Source organism: Phalacrocorax aristotelis, chromosome W (genome assembly GCF_949628215.1).
Source record: "Phalacrocorax aristotelis chromosome W, bGulAri2.1, whole genome shotgun sequence".
NCBI lineage: Eukaryota > Metazoa > Chordata > Aves > Suliformes > Phalacrocoracidae > Phalacrocorax > Phalacrocorax aristotelis.
Window position 1 is genome coordinate 977,789 of NC_134310.1, and position 17,119 is coordinate 994,907.

The 17,119-nt window shown below is 46.2% G+C and overlaps 1 protein-coding gene and 1 long non-coding RNA gene across 3 annotated transcripts in view; one reads left to right on the plus strand and one right to left on the minus strand.

Moving 5' to 3' along the window:
* Nucleotides 1-3,731: 3,731 nt before the first annotated feature.
* LOC142049830 (uncharacterized) lies at nucleotides 3,732-7,902 on the minus strand. The gene is made up of 3 exons (XR_012657833.1): nucleotides 7,799-7,902; nucleotides 6,759-6,832; nucleotides 3,732-4,291 (listed from the first exon to the last, which is right to left on the minus strand). It is a non-coding gene; the product is annotated as an uncharacterized LOC142049830 (long non-coding RNA).
* Nucleotides 7,903-8,230: 328 nt separating this feature from the next.
* Nucleotides 8,231-17,119, plus strand: part of ATP8B1 (ATPase phospholipid transporting 8B1) — a 42,421-nt gene continuing 33,532 nt past the window's right edge. Inside the window, exons 1-3 of one of the 2 annotated variants that reach the window (XM_075077905.1) lie at nucleotides 8,231-8,315; nucleotides 8,957-9,029; nucleotides 11,278-11,412. The gene's annotated coding sequence lies outside the window, so the exon portion shown is untranslated. The remainder of the gene's footprint in view (nucleotides 8,316-8,956; nucleotides 9,030-11,277; nucleotides 11,413-17,119) is intronic. The other variant, XM_075077906.1, reaches the window with a different exon arrangement.

Below are 17,119 nucleotides of genomic sequence, written 5' to 3' on the forward strand. Positions count from 1 at the left end.
CTTCTAAATATTGACTTTAGAATATTGAATCTTCCAAAGCTGAAGTAGTAGAAGATCTGCACTCGGCCTCTTTGATGCTGAAACAGGGCTTTAACCTAGGAAGACCTCTAGTCTATCAATTTTGTCTGAAAGCTTTTAATTTAAACGGTGAAAAAAAAAAGGAAAAAAAATCATAAATACTGCAAATGCCTCACTTCCAGCTTTGGTTTCAAGTAACAAGTGGTTAAACACTGCCTATCTTCTGCTTCTAATTAACTAATGCAACGTGCAGTGAGGAGGAGAAAAATAGGTATGTAAAAAACACATAGTATAAGGAGACAGCCTGCTTTGGGGCTCTCAGACCTGTCTTCACTCTGAAAGAGAACCAGCAAACACCAGACTACGTACAGGTTAGGAACACTCACTCTCAGTCTGCTTTATGATTTACATAGCTCAGTTAAGCCCCGTAAATTGTCCCCAAGCTGTGCTTAGCCTGCGGCCTTCTGTTTCTGGTTCGGGATGGAGGAAGGGCTGACATACCCCAGAAGGTGACTGTTCTTCACATACAAAAGCTGCTATAAAAAGAAGATATTACCTCTCTGTACGAGCTGCCTTCTTCCTTATAGCCTTAACTGTTAGAGCTATAAAGTCGTTGTTATTACAGGATGGATGCAACTCTGTTTATGACTGCACCACTGAGCACATCTGGTGCTCACTCGTGGCACTGCGAAGTGTGCCTAGTGGTGCAGCCTGAATCTCTGCCATGCTGGATGTAAGCCATTTGGAAAACATAATCCAAGCGTGGAAATTTCTTACTCAAGTGATCAGAGCAGGTCTGAGTGAAAAATACACAAACAAACAGATCTAAAAACATGCGTTTTGCATGCCAGTGTTGCATACAGAAGAACTTTCATGGAGCTTTTAGGAAGAATGGCCACAGCAAATAAAACCTTATACTTCTGAAAAAATACCACAGCCAAATCTTCATCTAAGTCAGAAATACCTTGAAACAAGATATTTTAAACCAGTTTAGATTAACCTTTATGAACATGGAAAAAAAATCCAGCCTGTCCAAAGCTGCCTGTGAAATTATGACAGAGAGTTGTATAATTGTAATAATTATAGAAATCCTATAATTACACATTTTCAAAATGGGCAGACCAGTATGTCTTTCACACATTTTAATCAACACAGAACACACCTGAGCTGCTTTAGCATACAGTGCTGTCACAATTTGTTTTCTGTCTTTGCAAACAATACAAGTTTCAGCATCCACATTTTCCTCAAAGTAATAATTTTCAAAATTACTGTCTAAATTACTTTTGCTTCCCAATTAGCTAAAAGATATAGAGAACTTCCCTCCCCATCTGGGTCATTTAGTAGAGACGCCAACGGGAAGATGAACAGGCAGAAGACTGTTTTTATAGCGCTGCCTGAGAATCAGAGGGGCTTCAAACTAGAAATTCAAAAGTCTCTGAGCCGCACTGTCAGAGGCACTTCAGCTGGGCGCGGACACTGTCCTGCTCGGGGCCACGCAGGACGTCTGCAAGGCTCGGGGACCTCATCTTTCCTGGAATGCTGCAAGAAAGGGTCCTACCAGCTGATGGCTTCTGCACTATGAAATCTGTCTCCAAAGATGAAGGCTGGCACAGAAATAATTGGTCATTTCATCAACTTACAGTTAGTCTTTGTTTAATAAACCCAGGCAAAGTAAACTGAGAACATGCTGGGACGGCATAACTTTGTTATGTGTTTAATAACCTGGTGGTAATGCCATTCTCAGCCCCTCAAAGAGCTTTTCTAGTTGAATGGAGTTATATCTAAAAGATGATAGAAAAGAAAGGTTACATCATTCCCTGTTTTCTGTATATTAGGAAATATGCAAATAATTGGAAAAATTAAAAAAAGAATGTGAATAAATATGTGTGACAGTACTGCTTAAATATATAATTATCGGTACGTATAACCCATGACAAACAGGAGCAACTATTAGTGTTAGGTGCAAATCCAGTGCCCATCAATATTTTTGACAATTAGTTATCAGCAAGAATGAACCCTGCTTTGACTGTGCTCAGTTATTTAAATCAAGATCTGCTCATTGCTTTAAAAGACCCCAACATTAAAATTTACAACCAAGGGTTGCTATTTTAATACTATATACTTATTTTATACAGCTCATTCTGAAAAGGACTGCAATGATGATCAAAATAAAAGATAGCTTTTGGTTTTGAGAGACTAGATCAATATCCAGAAAGTTTTGGGTGCGATTTCAAGTTTAGCTACAAACTTCTAGTATGATTTGAAGAAAAGGAAGCTCAGTGTTTGAGTGTTCTTTTTTTTCCCCCTATACAAAATGTAGCTGTAATTCCCACTTCTCAAAAAATAAATCAATGCCTGAAGTTCTAAAACATTCTGGTGATGAGGAACACAATGAAACCAAACAAACTCAGGTCAGGCACCTTTATATTCACCTTGGGGGTTGTACAGAAATCTGTACGAGATCGATGGGAAAAATAATAACCTGCCTGGCAGATTCAAAACATTCCCGTAGCTGTGTTTGTTGTCAGTTTGCTTATCTCTAAGTGACTATGTTTATTAAAAACAAAATTGTTTTCCATCCCCCAGGAATTAACAGGTGCCAGGGTTAACTTCTTCAGATGACAGCAGCTCCTTCTGCAAGGCTTTGTGCAGCAGGATGAAGGACACACCGCTCCATATGGAGGGTCACATCCTTTCACGGGATTCTGCCCTGTCCCCTCTGCTCCCTTTCCTGAAAACTCCAGCAGAGAGTGGAGCGGGAGGCTGATTGGGAAGGAGGAGTATGGCAGGGCCAGGGACACACTGCCTGCTGAAATACACATTAACTCGTGGACACAGGGATGGGACTTGTGTTTCCGCCAGACTGGCAGTGAGGAGAGGCTAGGCAAGAACCATTTCTGCTCAAGTCCTCCTAGCCTCCCAGGAAATCTCAGACCTGACATGGTGAGTCCCAACACCGACAAAATAGGACAAATAGGAATAGAGGGAGGGAAAAGGAGAAGGAGCAACGGTGCAGAAATGAGCTATTTTTGACTAGAGCATGTTGCTATGTTGGGGCAAAGGAGCCTGAGTGAAAGGTGAGACTGAGGAATAAAGGAGAGGAAGGAAGTATATAGGAGAAAAATCCAAAAACAGAATTGGAGATATTTGCTGGGACCGATCAAGATCAGGGCCCGTGAGCGGCAGCAGCGGAAGTTCCTTCATCATGCCCACGATTTACAGAACAGCTGCTGCATTTCCCTCAAGCTTGGACTAGTACTTTGTTAAGTGTAAAAAGTAGTATTTGGACTGGGCCATCAATCACTGCTCAGGGGCCTTTTTATCTCTAATAATCTTCTTCCTGAAAGGGTGTCATGCAAACCTAGCTGCGCATACAGCTACTTAATGAAAACTGATGTAGAGACCCAACATTCACCCCTGGACATGAATTAACTTCCTGGACAGTAATGGAATTGTCAGAGGAGTAAGTAAACTTCTGCTGCTTTGTTAAGCCAAAACGTTACTGATTTTTAATTAACTTTGTTTTTATTCCTGTGTGAGGAATCTGAGGCAGGTAGTAAAAGAGAAAGGTGCTGAAAGACCCAACTTTGGAATCCAGCATCGTATTTTAGGTCTAGGAAGAAAAAGCCTATCTGAACAAGACTTTTTCTGGCACAGGAAAATTGAGTATTGTTGCTGCTGAAAAATAAACCAAGCAAGCTCTTAGATATGTGTCAGCCCAAAACAAAGATCACTTTTATTATAGAGCAGCATCCACAAGTGGGCAGATTCTATTTCTGCAATAGCTACTCATAAATGAATAGCTAAGCAGTGTTAGCCTCAGCCAGGTTCTCCCATATACATCATGATCAAACACACTTTTATTAGCTAAGCCTGCAGCAGGAGATCAAAAGATACATGGGTTTGATGGTACATTGATTAAAAAACTGCAAGATACCAAGCATTTTGGGTTCCCCCCTCCACTCGTATACCTGTTCAATAATAAGACTAGTGTTATGCCAAACTAAGAAGGCATGTTAAAGTACATTTCTCATTTCGAGAATGGCAGAAATTCAACTGTGGTCTTTCTCACTAATTTTTCATATTATGACTTGAGTAACAAAGGTGCAACAGATCAGATGCTGGTATCTCTACAGCCACATGGGGACTATCCCCTGGACGCAGTCACCTGAACCTCACCGCGATCAAACACAGATAACATCCTCTTCGGGAGGGGGTCTGCATGATGGGGAGCACAGTCGATGCCCTCCGGGGAATTGCATATCCTCCTCACCTGTTGAAAGACAGGGGGATTTTGTGTTATTAAAATATCCTGATGTATGAAGAAGCTTTTCATTCCACTCAGGTTTGATCAATATGGGAAGTTTCAGCCCAAGGGGCAGGTGGTTTTAAAATGGATGACAACGTTGGAAATTCTTGCAAGCACTAGCCGCAGCTTTGACCCTACCTTCTGTGGGTGAGAAGCAGAGTTGGAATACAGCAGCTGGTTCCTGAGGAGAAATTAACCCAAACCGTGCCAACACACAACACAGCAGAGACCCCAAAGCCATACTTGGTGAGCATTTAAGCCAGTATTGCTGTCCAAATGTCACTTCTTTCCAATTTTGAGCACCTTCCCCATCTGTTTTCCTTCACCACTGTACCACTCTCTGCTCCATGCAATGCAAACATTTGAGTTCACAGGTAACCTGAACAACCTGGACGAGGGAACCAGCCCTAGTGAAATTTTACCCAGTGAAAAAACAGAAGTTATTTTTTCAGCCTCGTTAATCCCCTTGATGCAGTTCACTGTGACAGCACAACGCTTTTGCTGCTGCTGAGCACGGCACTGTAAGGAGATGGTACTGCGATCCAGTACTGCGAACTGGGATGCAAGAGCAGAGACAACTGCTTTGTGCTGCAGCAACCTCAGCCTGCGTACATACCCAAACCTCCCCGCTGAGCACATCAGCGGGGCAGAATGACCATCTGGTCACGGCGCCTGGCGATACGACTCAGTTCTCTGCCTAGGAGCTCTTACGGTGTCTGCAGGTACCGCAGAACACATCAACAGTCGTAACAAAGCGTAAACGAGATACACCCATAACAAGAATGGATCCAACTATCACAAAGAGGAATTATGAAACCATAACAAGCAGCTTCTACCCTGTCTTTAAGGAGATACAGCATGGTGGATGCTGGTAGGTTAGTCTCAGTTTGCCTTAGTGTACACAGCTTCAAAAACAGAGCTACTGGGATAGGTGTTGCAAAACAAAACCAGGAACAGAACGCAGCGCAACGCTTTTCAGTAGAGTTTTGGAGGTTTCACTTATACAAATAAAGTCAAATGAAAAACAAGTAAAGTTTCATGTAAAAGAAAATAAAGAAGCTGGGCTGGTTTAGAAAGAAAACATGATAGAAGTACATGTTTAACTTGCATCAGCCAGCCACTGAGCAAATAATAAAAAGCCTTATTGCAGAAGAAGCATAATAAACACTAGAGCATTTGGCTTATGTTACAGTTCCCATCAACACTTCAAGAGACAGCTAATATTTTCCATTTTTTCTATCTAATCAGATCAGTAAACATCTGCATTTCACTTGCTATAAACTGTATTATTTATGAATAAAAGTATATGCAAAAATTTCATAATAATTTTAAAAATTTCTTCATTCTTTAGGAACTTTTAGTGACCATTTTGCTCTAAGCTGGGCTATATAAGAAACTTTTCAATTATAATGGCACTCCAGGAAAGAGATTTCTGGAAAGCAATAAAAAGGGTCTAGGCAATTCTTGCTGTTACAAAGACTGGTGCAGGCTCCCACGGGCAGCTTCACGAAGAGCCCTTCCGAACACCACCATTCCCAATACCTGCTCCAGACGTTAATTTCTTGGCTTCTATCAGCACCCTGCACTGTTTCAGAATTGCCCTTGGGCCTTGGTATGCCCAGGTTATTTGTGGGGAGGGGGTTAATTAACTCTTTAGCTATGCCCTAAAAACCTGGCCTGTCTCCCCACACAAAAAGGAGCACAGGGGATGGGGGAGAGGAGCACCCAAACAACCCAGCCAGGGAAACAGAGCCTCTGCCCCAGCCCCAGCCAGGGCTGTCACCGCAGAGCCACCAGGCCCGAGGTCCAGGTGTGACACCCATCACAGCGAGCCACCATAACCCTACAGACTGATGGGGCTACTGCCTAGGGGGCATGAGACACCTTACAGGATGCAGGGGAGAGCCTCTGGGCAGAGCACGGGGTGGGGTGGTCAGGGGACGCACCACAGGTGGAGAAGGGAGGGATCCAGGTGGTCTGGGGAAGAACTGCCCGATCAGCGCAGTCTGCCCTGAATTCTCAGTAAACTCCATTTCTAAACGCTTTCCTGGGTGAGGGAGTCTCTATTCTGTGTGCACCAGTGTACGTGGAGATCAAAGCGCCTGCAGGATAAAGCCATTGGTGCTGTTTGTCCCGGGGGCACCTCCTGCAGCCAGGACAGCTGCCAGGGCTGCCACAATGAATGCAGAGACAGGGCAGGTGCGTGTCTCTGTGTGCGTGTGCGTGTGTGTGTGTGTGTGTGCGCGCGGCAGCAAAACAATAGCGCGAAGGCCTCCGAGACAGGGTGACCCGATCAACAAACACAGGATACAAACAGGCTAGCAAAACCTCTCAACCTCCAGATTTCAAGTCAGGGGAACTAGTAGCCAAGTACAGCAGCATCCAGGATCACGTACTAAAGTTTACAAAACCTCACTGAATTAAAACTTACAGTCAGAGCTTGTCACATTCCTTTGACGAGTTCCCAGTAGGCTCCTGAGATGTTTATGTGTAATTTGCTACAGCCTGAAAGAAGTAAAATACAATGAAGAGGACTGCAAATAGATACAGCATGTAGCAGAATTGCACTACTGTCAACCCTAAAGAGAACTGCTTTATTTGTTACTTAATTAATAAGCAAAACTATCGGTCTCAAGTGTTGACAATGTCATGACTGACCATCCTCCAACTCTCCAACCCTTCCTTGAAAGGACCTGGGAACCAGGAGAATACTTTGACCTTTTTCAAAGGCCAAAAGTTTGAAGTCCTGTACCTCTTACAAAATTTTCCCTGTAACACCACACAGTCCTACTAATTAAGATGGGATAAAGTAATCCTGTCACTTAAAACAACACCGGGAGGGAGGCACCTGTGGCAAGAGCCGTGCCTCCTTGGTGCCCATCATCCATTCCCCGAGGCCCGGTGCCCTGGGGTGCGCTGAACGCTGTCTTTGTGCCAGACTGACCGCTTCTCCTGCACGCGGTGGGGTGATGAGCAGACGGCAGTTGCCATCACCCCAGCCCTCATCGGTACAGTGTTGCTTTTCTGACAGGCCTCACCGGAGCGGTGAGCGACAAAGCCAGGCCAGGCTCCCTCAGCACTGGCCCAAACCCATGCAGGACTGTGCTCTGCTCCACGCCTGGCCTTTGTCGGTGGGGAGGGGGGCCTGGGGCTCTGTCCTCCTCCTCCCTCAAGGGCTCAGGAGCCGCTGCTCCCCAGCCCTCAGCGTGGCGTGGCCCAAAACACCGCGCGAGTCGCCCCACACTGCCAGTGCTGCGCTACCCAAGAGAAGCGCGCTGCTGTTGGGGCACCCGCAGCATCTCTGGGTGACGAAAGAACCACAGACACCACGTAAGGGAGGTGCAGATACAGAGGGGCAGAGCCGGGGCGGCCTTGCCACACAGCGTATCGTGAGGAAGGGGAGAGACGAAGCCTCTTCGTCTGGGGTAATGCGTTCTGTTTGCTCTTTACTACCGCGAACAACATTTTCACCTCACGATTCAGCTTTTGGCCCCTCAGGCCCGGGCGCCCATCCTGCTCCTCTCTGAGCCCGTGTGCGAACCGCCGCCTCCTGCCTTCCTCGACGCCGGAAAGTCGCGGGGAACCCTCCGCAAAGGGGAAGCGAGTTTTGCGGGCCCTCGGCGGGAGGGGGTTCTGCTCACGGCCCGGCCCGGCCCCGCCACCCCTCACCTACCGGGGCGGCGGCAGACGCAGGGCTCGGCCGGCCGGGGAGAGGCGGGGGCGGCGCCGCCCCGCCGTGGAACCGGGGCCGCGACGCCCGGGGGTCCCGCCGCCGCCTCCCCTCTCGTGGGCCGGGAGCAGCCGGGCCGAGACGGGGCCGGAGCGGCCCCTCCCCTCCTCCTGCGCGGCGGGGCCGGCCCCGCCAACCGGGGGAACCCGTTTGTCCGGTCTGACGGCGGCTCCCGCGGGGCGGCCGGGCGGGCGCGGGGCCGTCGGAGGCATGAGAGGGCCCTGAGCGAGCGAGCGGCGCCGGGACGCGCGCCCACAGGTGCTGCCGGCGGGCGGGCTGGGGCCGCGCCGCTCCCGGCCGCGGGGCGCTGCCTCTGCCGGCTGCTCCCGCCGAAACCCGGGCGCCGCGGTACCGGCGGAGCGGGGCCGGTCCCCGGCCGCACCCGCGGGGCCGTCCCGGGGCCGCTGGATTCCGCGCGGGTGGCAAAGTCCGGCGAGGCGGGCGGCCGTGCCGGGAGCGCGGGTGGGGCGGGCCGGGGCGCTGGCGGAGCCGGGGGAGCCCCCGCAGCGGCCGGGCGGCCCGGGGCGCGCCGCGGGGCCCCGTGCAGCAGGTATGTCAGCGCCGTCGGGCGGCCGCTGCCCCCGCGGGCGCCGGGCCGGGGGCCCCGGGACAGCTCTGTCACACGTCGCCACAGGAGGGGTCAGCGCTGGCCCCCGGGCCGACCCGGGACGGTTCTCTCGAGGCACCATCTCTTTAATCTGGAGCCCGACGGGGTTTCGTGGGGTCCAGCAGCTGCGAGGCCCCGCTCCGCCGGTGCGGGCTCGGGGTGTGAAGGCAGCCGGGGCTCCGCCTCGATGCCTCCTGCTCGGGCGGGGCCGGGGCCCGCGGCTGCTCTTTGCGGGTGGACTGGGGACGTCCGGGCGCGCCATGAATATTTAAACAATTCAATATTCCTTTAGAGAAGAGCGGCTTCACCAGGGGACCGTGAGGCGGCTGGTGCCGAGGCAGGCGGCGTGAGGGCCCTTGTGCCAGGTGAGGCCTTCGCTCGTGGCATGGCGTGGTGAGGTGAGGCGAGGCGAGGTGAGGCGAGGCCACCGGGCTGGCCACCCATCCGAGGGGCTCTTCTCACCTCTGCGCCTCACGGGACGGCACGTTTCGGCAGCGTCGATTGAAACCTGTGCAGGGATTTGAGCCTCCCTCCCACCCAAAAAGATGTGCGTCCGCTGATTGTCAGGTTTACCACAGAGCCTCCCCAGTCTGAACCTTTGGGTTAAGGAAAGAATAAGTATTTGCTGGGAGGTAAGGCACAGGGGAACAAATGCAGCTTAGCTTTCTCCCTGAGTGTTTTACTGACTTGCTTTTGTGGCCTTGGGCTATTGCTCTGCTTTTGGCTTTTTTGATTCTCCTCCCCCCCATATCTATAAATGAGGAGAATAGCTTCCATGGTTGTGGGGTGATTATTCATTAATCAATGTTTATACAGCCTTTAGAGCAGTAATAGGTGCCCATATTAAGGAGCTGTCATAATTCTGCAACAGAAAATACTGGAAAAGTTACTTGGGAGGTCAGTCGCTCACTTGGGAGGTGAAAAGCATTTTTTGACACTCCCCCCCAAAAAAATCAGTATCTCGGTCATGTTTCATACTGCTTTGTGTCTATAGCTTAAATAGCATCCGTTCTCTTAGAGTCTGAATTGAACTGTGTTAAATGGAGCAGCTAATGAAGCATTTCTCCATTGGCTTGAATGCCCACAGAAACGTTTTGAAACTGAAGAAGGCATACTGTACAGGGAGCTTCTGGCAATAAATAGTTTCTGGTAATGAGTAACAGTGCGGGGTCTTTTATGCTGTGTGTGTGGTGGGGGGTCTGGATGTAAATGCCTGGAGAGTGCCCTGGGCAAGTCGGAGGGACTTGCAGCTAACCTGGTTCTTGCACACTCCCTACCCCTGTAACTGCTGCTGGAGTTCCTGGATTTAACTCCCTGCGTAAGTGCCTCTGCTGGCTCAGATTTGCTCGCAGTTTGCTGTTTGGTCCTGGAGTTTTATTTGTCTTTCTCTTCAAAGTCTGGTTCAGGTGTCAAGTGGTATTTGCTCGTTTCGTGTTTTTCCTTGTCAGCTTCTGCACTGCTGTTGCTGACATTCACATGAGAGTGTGGTTGCTTTTGTATCTGTCCCAACCCTGTGTTTGTCTCTTTGTTAGCATGTAGGTATCATAAAGATTATTTTCGGTAGCTTCTAAACTGTTGTCTTCGGTTAATTCTCCCTTGTGAGACAGTCCATGAATGTTCTAGTCCCGTGCTTTGCAGTTCGTGATGGTGAATTAAAAAAGCCACTTGTTCACTTTGCGTTGAAGCCCTCTATTTAAATTAGCTAGAACTTATTTTCCATGCTCTTTTGTTGTTGTGGCTTTTATTTTGTTGGCTTAGGTAATTGTATTGGGCCCGACTGTAACGTGCTACCTGCATTTACATATGGGGAGGGGTTTGACTGATTTCTGTTTTAATTATGAGGGGGTTTGATGTTCTTCCCAGGCTGATTCCTTTATCTGGCCTCTGTTAAATGAGATGCTTTGTGTAGATGTAATTGAATGCAGGATATTAGCCAGGAGCATCTGAAACCTAACCCTAGGTCTGTCTGTGACTTACTGTATGGCCTTGGGCAAATCACTTAACCTCTCGGTGTTTCTGTACTTGCCCAGGTAAAGAACATGGTCCTCATTATATCTCTAGGAGACTGATGATGCACGAGCTCTCAGCCCTGCTTTGAAGATGCTGTGCTCTGTGACAGAGCGCTGCTGCTGCAACTTTGCTTTTCAGCAAGCTTACAAAATTATTCTGTAACGTGCAGCGGTGTGTTTAGTGCTGTGTGTTTTTTTCTTCATGTCTTCTTCTACAAATTACAAATATATTTTTGACAGTGGAGATGGACAGCTTCAGCAAGTTCATGGATGCTTTGGTTTGCAAAATGTTACACAATTATGCACAGGGAGATGTAAAGCAAAAAAAAAAGGTGGGGGAAGAATAAGCAGTGTAGAGAAAACAGGAAACAAATCAAGGAAAGAGCCAGGACATTTGCCAAAGTGCCTTTCTGCCTGAGAGGAGGAAGAGGAGGTAGTATGAAAGGGTTTGGAGAACTAACCAGAAATCTCTTTTTATCAAGAAAGCTTTGCAAGGCAAGTTAATTTCACTGTTTGCCTAAAAGTTGGGTTTTTTTTGCAAGCACACAGTGTCATGAGGTGGAAGTCAGCCAAGAAACCATTTTCTAATGTTGTTTCGTTACAGATGGAGCCTAATTTAAAGTCCGATACAAGGGATTCTTCTTGAGCGGCCGGTGGTCCCTGTGCTGACGGTACAAGCCTTTCAAGCTACATCTGTAATGCAGTCTCTTGATTCGATCACAAACAGCGTTGGATAAAGGTCAGTTTAGGAAAATATCTTTAGTGTCAGTTTTAGATGCTGACAGAAAAGGTGTATTACTGTTTAATCTCCAACCTTGTTCACAGGAACTGACCTTTATTTTTTACAGTTAAAAATACCAGCTGGTTTTGATGGGGGAGGGTAATATCTAGGAAAATATTTAAAGCTCCAAAAATCTCCACACCAAACAATATGGTTTATGTGTGCACAAAGATAATTATTTTTTCCTTTACTAAAACAAAGATATGCTGTTTTATAACATGAACCTTGAAAGGCAACGTGATGATCTCTGGAAGAGGCAGGTTGAAATCCCTTAGAGTATACTCGAACCTACAGCTTGAACAAAGGTTACGAACTTTATCTTCTGCAAAGATAACTTGTGTTGGCTTGGACTTTAAATGATGGAAAGTCTGCATATCTGTTAATGAAAAAACCTAGTGGAGATAATGGGTAAAATTATTATTTTGTTTCTGCAAGTGGCCCACCTTCAACCATCCTTGCTTAGCCTCAGGCAACTTGGACTGTGGGCTGTGGGTCTGCCTTTGTGGTTATTATTTCCTGTTAAATTGTTGGTGACTAGTTATTCTCATCCTTGTGTAGGGTCCTGTTGGCTCATAGCGATCAATTCACTTATATTGGAATGTCCTTCATATTAATTTTCATACATAGCAATTTTAAAATTTTAATAGGTAGCTATATTGTTGAGTACACAATGGCCACTGGTTTAATTCTAGTGCTTCCTCTCCAAGGGAGGTGTGCTGTTTTGTTTTTTAAATGAGGTGCTTTCCTCCAGCTGGTGCGATCATGCAGAACCGAGGTCGGAAGCATTAGGAGTGAAGGCATCTGAAGCTGGTGTCCCCCATGTTTTCATTTTCTTCTGCCGATGCTGTGGGTTGGGTTTTTTGTCCTTCCTTTCTCCCCCCCCCCACCCCAAGATTGGTCTTGGACATCTGTCAACAGTACAAAACTGTACTCCCTCTTTCTGGTCTCCTCTCCCAGAGGGTTTCAGGGTTTTTGTGCCTCAGCTTGTTTGCTGGGTCTTCAGTACGTTCGTTGGGGAAATTGTCACGTCCCTTCAGCCAAGTTTGGAAAGAACAGTTTTTGGAGAAAGTATGATTTCACAGAGCTTGACGATACCAAAGTGTTACCATTCTCCACTGGTGCTTACCTCCTGATGGTGTAAGTAATTAGGGTCATCATGGCATCCCAGGAGGGACTGCATTTGATTCCTCGTAAAAGAAGGATCTGCGGATATTACCAGGTTGGCTGTGTATGATGCCAATGGAGCTGGAAGTAGTCCAGTTTGGCAAGTCCTTGATCCTCACAGTTGAAAAGGTAGAGCTGAAATGCGGTTTTGGAAGCACCTTTTTTAACAAGTGGTTGCCCTCGGTACATCACACAAGGCTGGGGGATGTGTTTCCAATTGCAGTGTGAGCTGAAGGAGGTGTCTCCCAGTACTGTGCCCAGGCATTGCTTTGTGGCAGAATAGCCTCATTCTAGCACACACCTTTTGCCAAGGCAGTTTGTTTATATAGTGGGAAATAACAGTGCAAGTTTGCTTATGTCTTTATTTCTCCGGCATCCTTATTCTGTACAAATGTGGCACGTCTCTTTCCCTGCTTCAAACATGGGCAGGTTGATAATGTTACAGTTTTGAGTGAGGCACTGTGGGCTTCGGCACCTCAGCAAATAGCTGTGTACGCACACTCTCCATCAGTTGTCTGCACCGTGGTATTCCCAGGTTTTTATCCTGGCGGTAAAATTTGAAAGTTGTTGGTAAGGGGAGATAAGGAGAAATCAGTTATTCACTGGAGTTTAACCTCCTCTGGTGGATATTAATGCTGATGTTACTGCTCATTCTCAGTTAGCGTACAGGTGTAAGATGCGTTATTTCTAATCAATAGATACAAGAAGATGTTAACTTTATGATGCTAATGCTTATGGAAAGTTAAATTAACCTCTCCTATTCAGACTAAATTCTAAGTGGCCTCTGCACAATTTGTGGTCACGAATTGCTTGAAATGACCTTTTTTTAGAAATGTTTTCTGTGAGATGAGGTGCTATTGTGCATCAAAATATCTAAAAGTGTGTGTGTGTATTTATACATGCATATGCGCATAAAATGTGGGGCTGGGTGAACTACAGCAATAGATAATACAACCAAGCTGACTCATATGAGACCTGTTGCTTACAAAACAGGTTCCCCAAGGATTTCTCATGTTGCAGTGATAGCCTGAGTCTCCGAAAAGCACTGTTTGAATCTTTGGTGGTTCTGTTGTGCAGTGAAGATCTCGGACTCATCAGGTACAATGTGTGTTCTGGTGTCCTGGGATTTGTAGGTGCACTACTTCACCACAAGCATTTTATCCGTAGCCATATTTTACTCACCTGAATTTTAACCTTTTTTGGTGGGAATTCTGAGTCACCTCACAGTAGGCATGTGTTGGCAGTTTCAAGGTGGGAACCTTCTGCAAGGTCACAGTGCAATGAAGAAGGTGTGTAGGGTCAGGAGTCTGTTTCCTCACTACCTCAGTTTTGATTAGCTTATGCTCTCAAGTGTGGTTTGAGCATATATATTTCAGAAAAGCATGCCTGACCCAGAATGTGTTTGCTGCAGGTGGAATTGTTGAGCTGTGGGAGCCCTGACAGACTAGCAAACCTCTGCTTGTTCCTCAGCTCTGGTGTATTTCCGTGGGAGCAGTGTGGCTGTAAGGTGACCCATTTGCAATGCATGGTGTAAGCATTCAGCAGTTCTGTTTTCCTGAAGCAGCACTGGGAACTGGGGTGTGCCTCTGCGTCAGCTGCCAGCAACCTAATTGTCCACGGTGTCTGGGCAGAGTCTGCTTGTCGCTTGTCCCAAGGACCAAGCTGTGCTGTTTCCGATAGTTGTTGGGAGCACTTAGGATGATGCTAAAGGGCACCCACCATAAATGATACATTCTGAATTATAAGCTATGGTTTTTTGCCTGATGCAAAGTGTACTTGGTTGGCATAGAGGAGCTGAGGCTTCAGCTTCGGGATTCGGTTTGTCCGACTTGCAATGGGCTGCATCGATGGTACTTGATGGAGACTGCCTCAGATGAGCAAGAGCATGCCTCCAGTCACCGCTGACACGAAACAGTTGTCTAAACTCTTGAGGTTGCCTTTCTCCAAGGTGTTTCAAGAGCCGGGCTTTGGCATGGTCATGGCATACTGCAAGAATGCATACAAAAGTCAGTGTGTTTCAGAACAAGCCACTGATAGAAATCGTTCCCCTTGAAGGTGTAATTTTGGGGGCATTCAATTATTTTAAAGTATTCATTCAATGAAATAAATATAACTGTTATGTATGAAGTAGCTATATAAATTGGTAAGCTTAAAGCATGTAACTTACATGCCAATCTAGCCGAAGCTTAATAGCGTTTGGAATGAAGGTTATTTCCTTGGCCCATTTGTGCCAATTCATGCTATTTCGAGTAACTACTCTTGCTTATTTTTCTTAGAATGTCATAAAGATCAGCTAGAAGGGTTGAGCTGTTCAGAAGATACTTCTATCTGCCTCTCCAAGCACTCATTACCAGTAAAGTTTCATATCTGTTTTGACTAGTACGTGATCCTTCTCTTATATTTAGGAAGCAAATCTAGTTCTGTTTTTTCCCTGTTACCTTGTGGAAGCTCTCGTTACAGGTAGATTAGTTGAATAATACATTTTTAATGAAGGATGATAGTCTATTAAAGCATTTGGCTGGGATCACTGAAGTGAGACTAGAAATGCAATATCCTGCCATCGAAGGACTTCGGTTCTGACTGCTGCTTTGTGAGGACGAGATAGCGAGCAAGAACCGTAGAAGCATTGACTGAACCCATGTTACCAGGCTAGGAGATGGACTCCTGTGCAGTGTCCCAAGGTAACAGTTCCTTTGGAGGTCCTGTAATGCTCACCTACAGCTATTATCACATTTGTTGTTTGTACCAGCCGGTAGAAAGTCAGGTGGCAATGACTTTTTTTGGCTGTAGGAATTTCACTTTACAAGTAAAACAAATAGTATTTTGTTTTCTCCCTGATATTTACAGAACCCTCTGAGAATTCGTATGGTGAGAAGTTGGGCGCCTGGTGTGGTTTACTACCCCTTCCTCTGTGTTTCAGGGTATAAAAACATCTTGCAATTATGCAGCTGCATTGGATGTGTTCACCCCATAACTCACAGGAATCCTCTGTCTTTTCTTATGCCCTAAAAATAGCAAGAGCTAATAATAGCCATCTGAACTGCTGCCACCAGGTGAAAAAAAAAATCTTTGCATGTCGACTGGATGCACCATCCATATTCTTTGAATTGTGCTGCTCGTTGCCTCTGTTCTAGGCTGATTTTTTTTCTTTCTGTTTGAAGCCCACTGCTGTTTTTAGATCGAGAATACTAGCCTTAAGACAAAATACATGCACTTCTGTATACCTCCTGCTCTGCTGTGCAAAGCAGAGCTTCCTTTTTCTGAAGCAGTCTCTGTTCCTTGGAGTTTGTTAGTAGTGTGAAGGGGTGGGGTGTGAAGTGTTAGAGTGTGAAGAAGACGCCCAGTTGTGTCTTGGTGTGCACTACCCTAGGATTTCAGAGCCCCTTTGCCACAGTCAGGTTTGTAAGATAGTTGTCTAGATTAAATACATTGCTTTATATCTGCATTGGCAGAAAGGACAGATAAATTGATCCTTAGGAAGCAGTTGTTTTGTTTTGCTTGCACAGGACTTGATACTGGTGACCAGGTTATTTTAAAAGAACAAAAACTGCAGCCCAAAAGTGGATCAGGAGTTGTCTTTTCAACTCCAAACTTCAGTACTCAACATTGTTAGAGCTGTTCTTTAAATGCATGACCTTGGATGCAAACTCATTCTTAAACCTAACGTGGTATAAGCTGGGGTATGGACTTGAGTCTCTTAAATACAGGTGTCTGCACAGAAACAAGGAAAGTAAGTGTCTTTTGAGTAGTTGATTGTTGGAGCTCCAAGTAGAGATCTCACTTTAAAATGTTTGCTGGAGTTTCACAAACGCAACTGAAATACGTTCTCACTTCATTGAACAAGACATTGGTATTACTGTGTTCTTTAACTATGGTTTTGCTGTTCTATTGGAGGAGACTATTTCCCTGTTGGTTTGGCAAGATGCATTTCCTTGTTTCACAATGATGTGAAGCCTGACAGCTTTATATGTGGATTATGTTGTTAATGGCCCCGCAGATGATCACGATTCAGTAAACGCGGAATTGGTGCAGCGGAAGTCTCGGTGTTTGCCTTCTGCCTGCCAAGGCAGTGGTTAGTCAGCTGCTGTTTAGATTTCCTCTTGGGATGCTCCTAACAGGTGCCCAAGGAAGACTTTGTTCAGGGGCATACTGAGGCAGGAAGCTTGTTTGCGTTTACCTTTTTTTGGTGCTTTTTTTTTTTAATGTGTGGTGATGGCTCTTGAAATCTTTCTGAAGGGAAGAAATATGGAACAAACCCCAAATGTCTGAGGATCAGGCTTTTTATTTATTTAATTCTTAAAATACATAATTAAATATCAGCAAAACATCTTGATGTAGCTTTTTTGTCCTATTTAACTCCAGAGACCTATTGTAGTTCAGAAGGGTCTGTCTGAGCTTGCTTTTTGTACTATTTGAGTTTGTTTTATTGCTCTTGCTTAAAATATTGATGTTGTTATGTTCTAAAACAACAGTCCGTGGCAATGTTTGAGAAATTGTACCA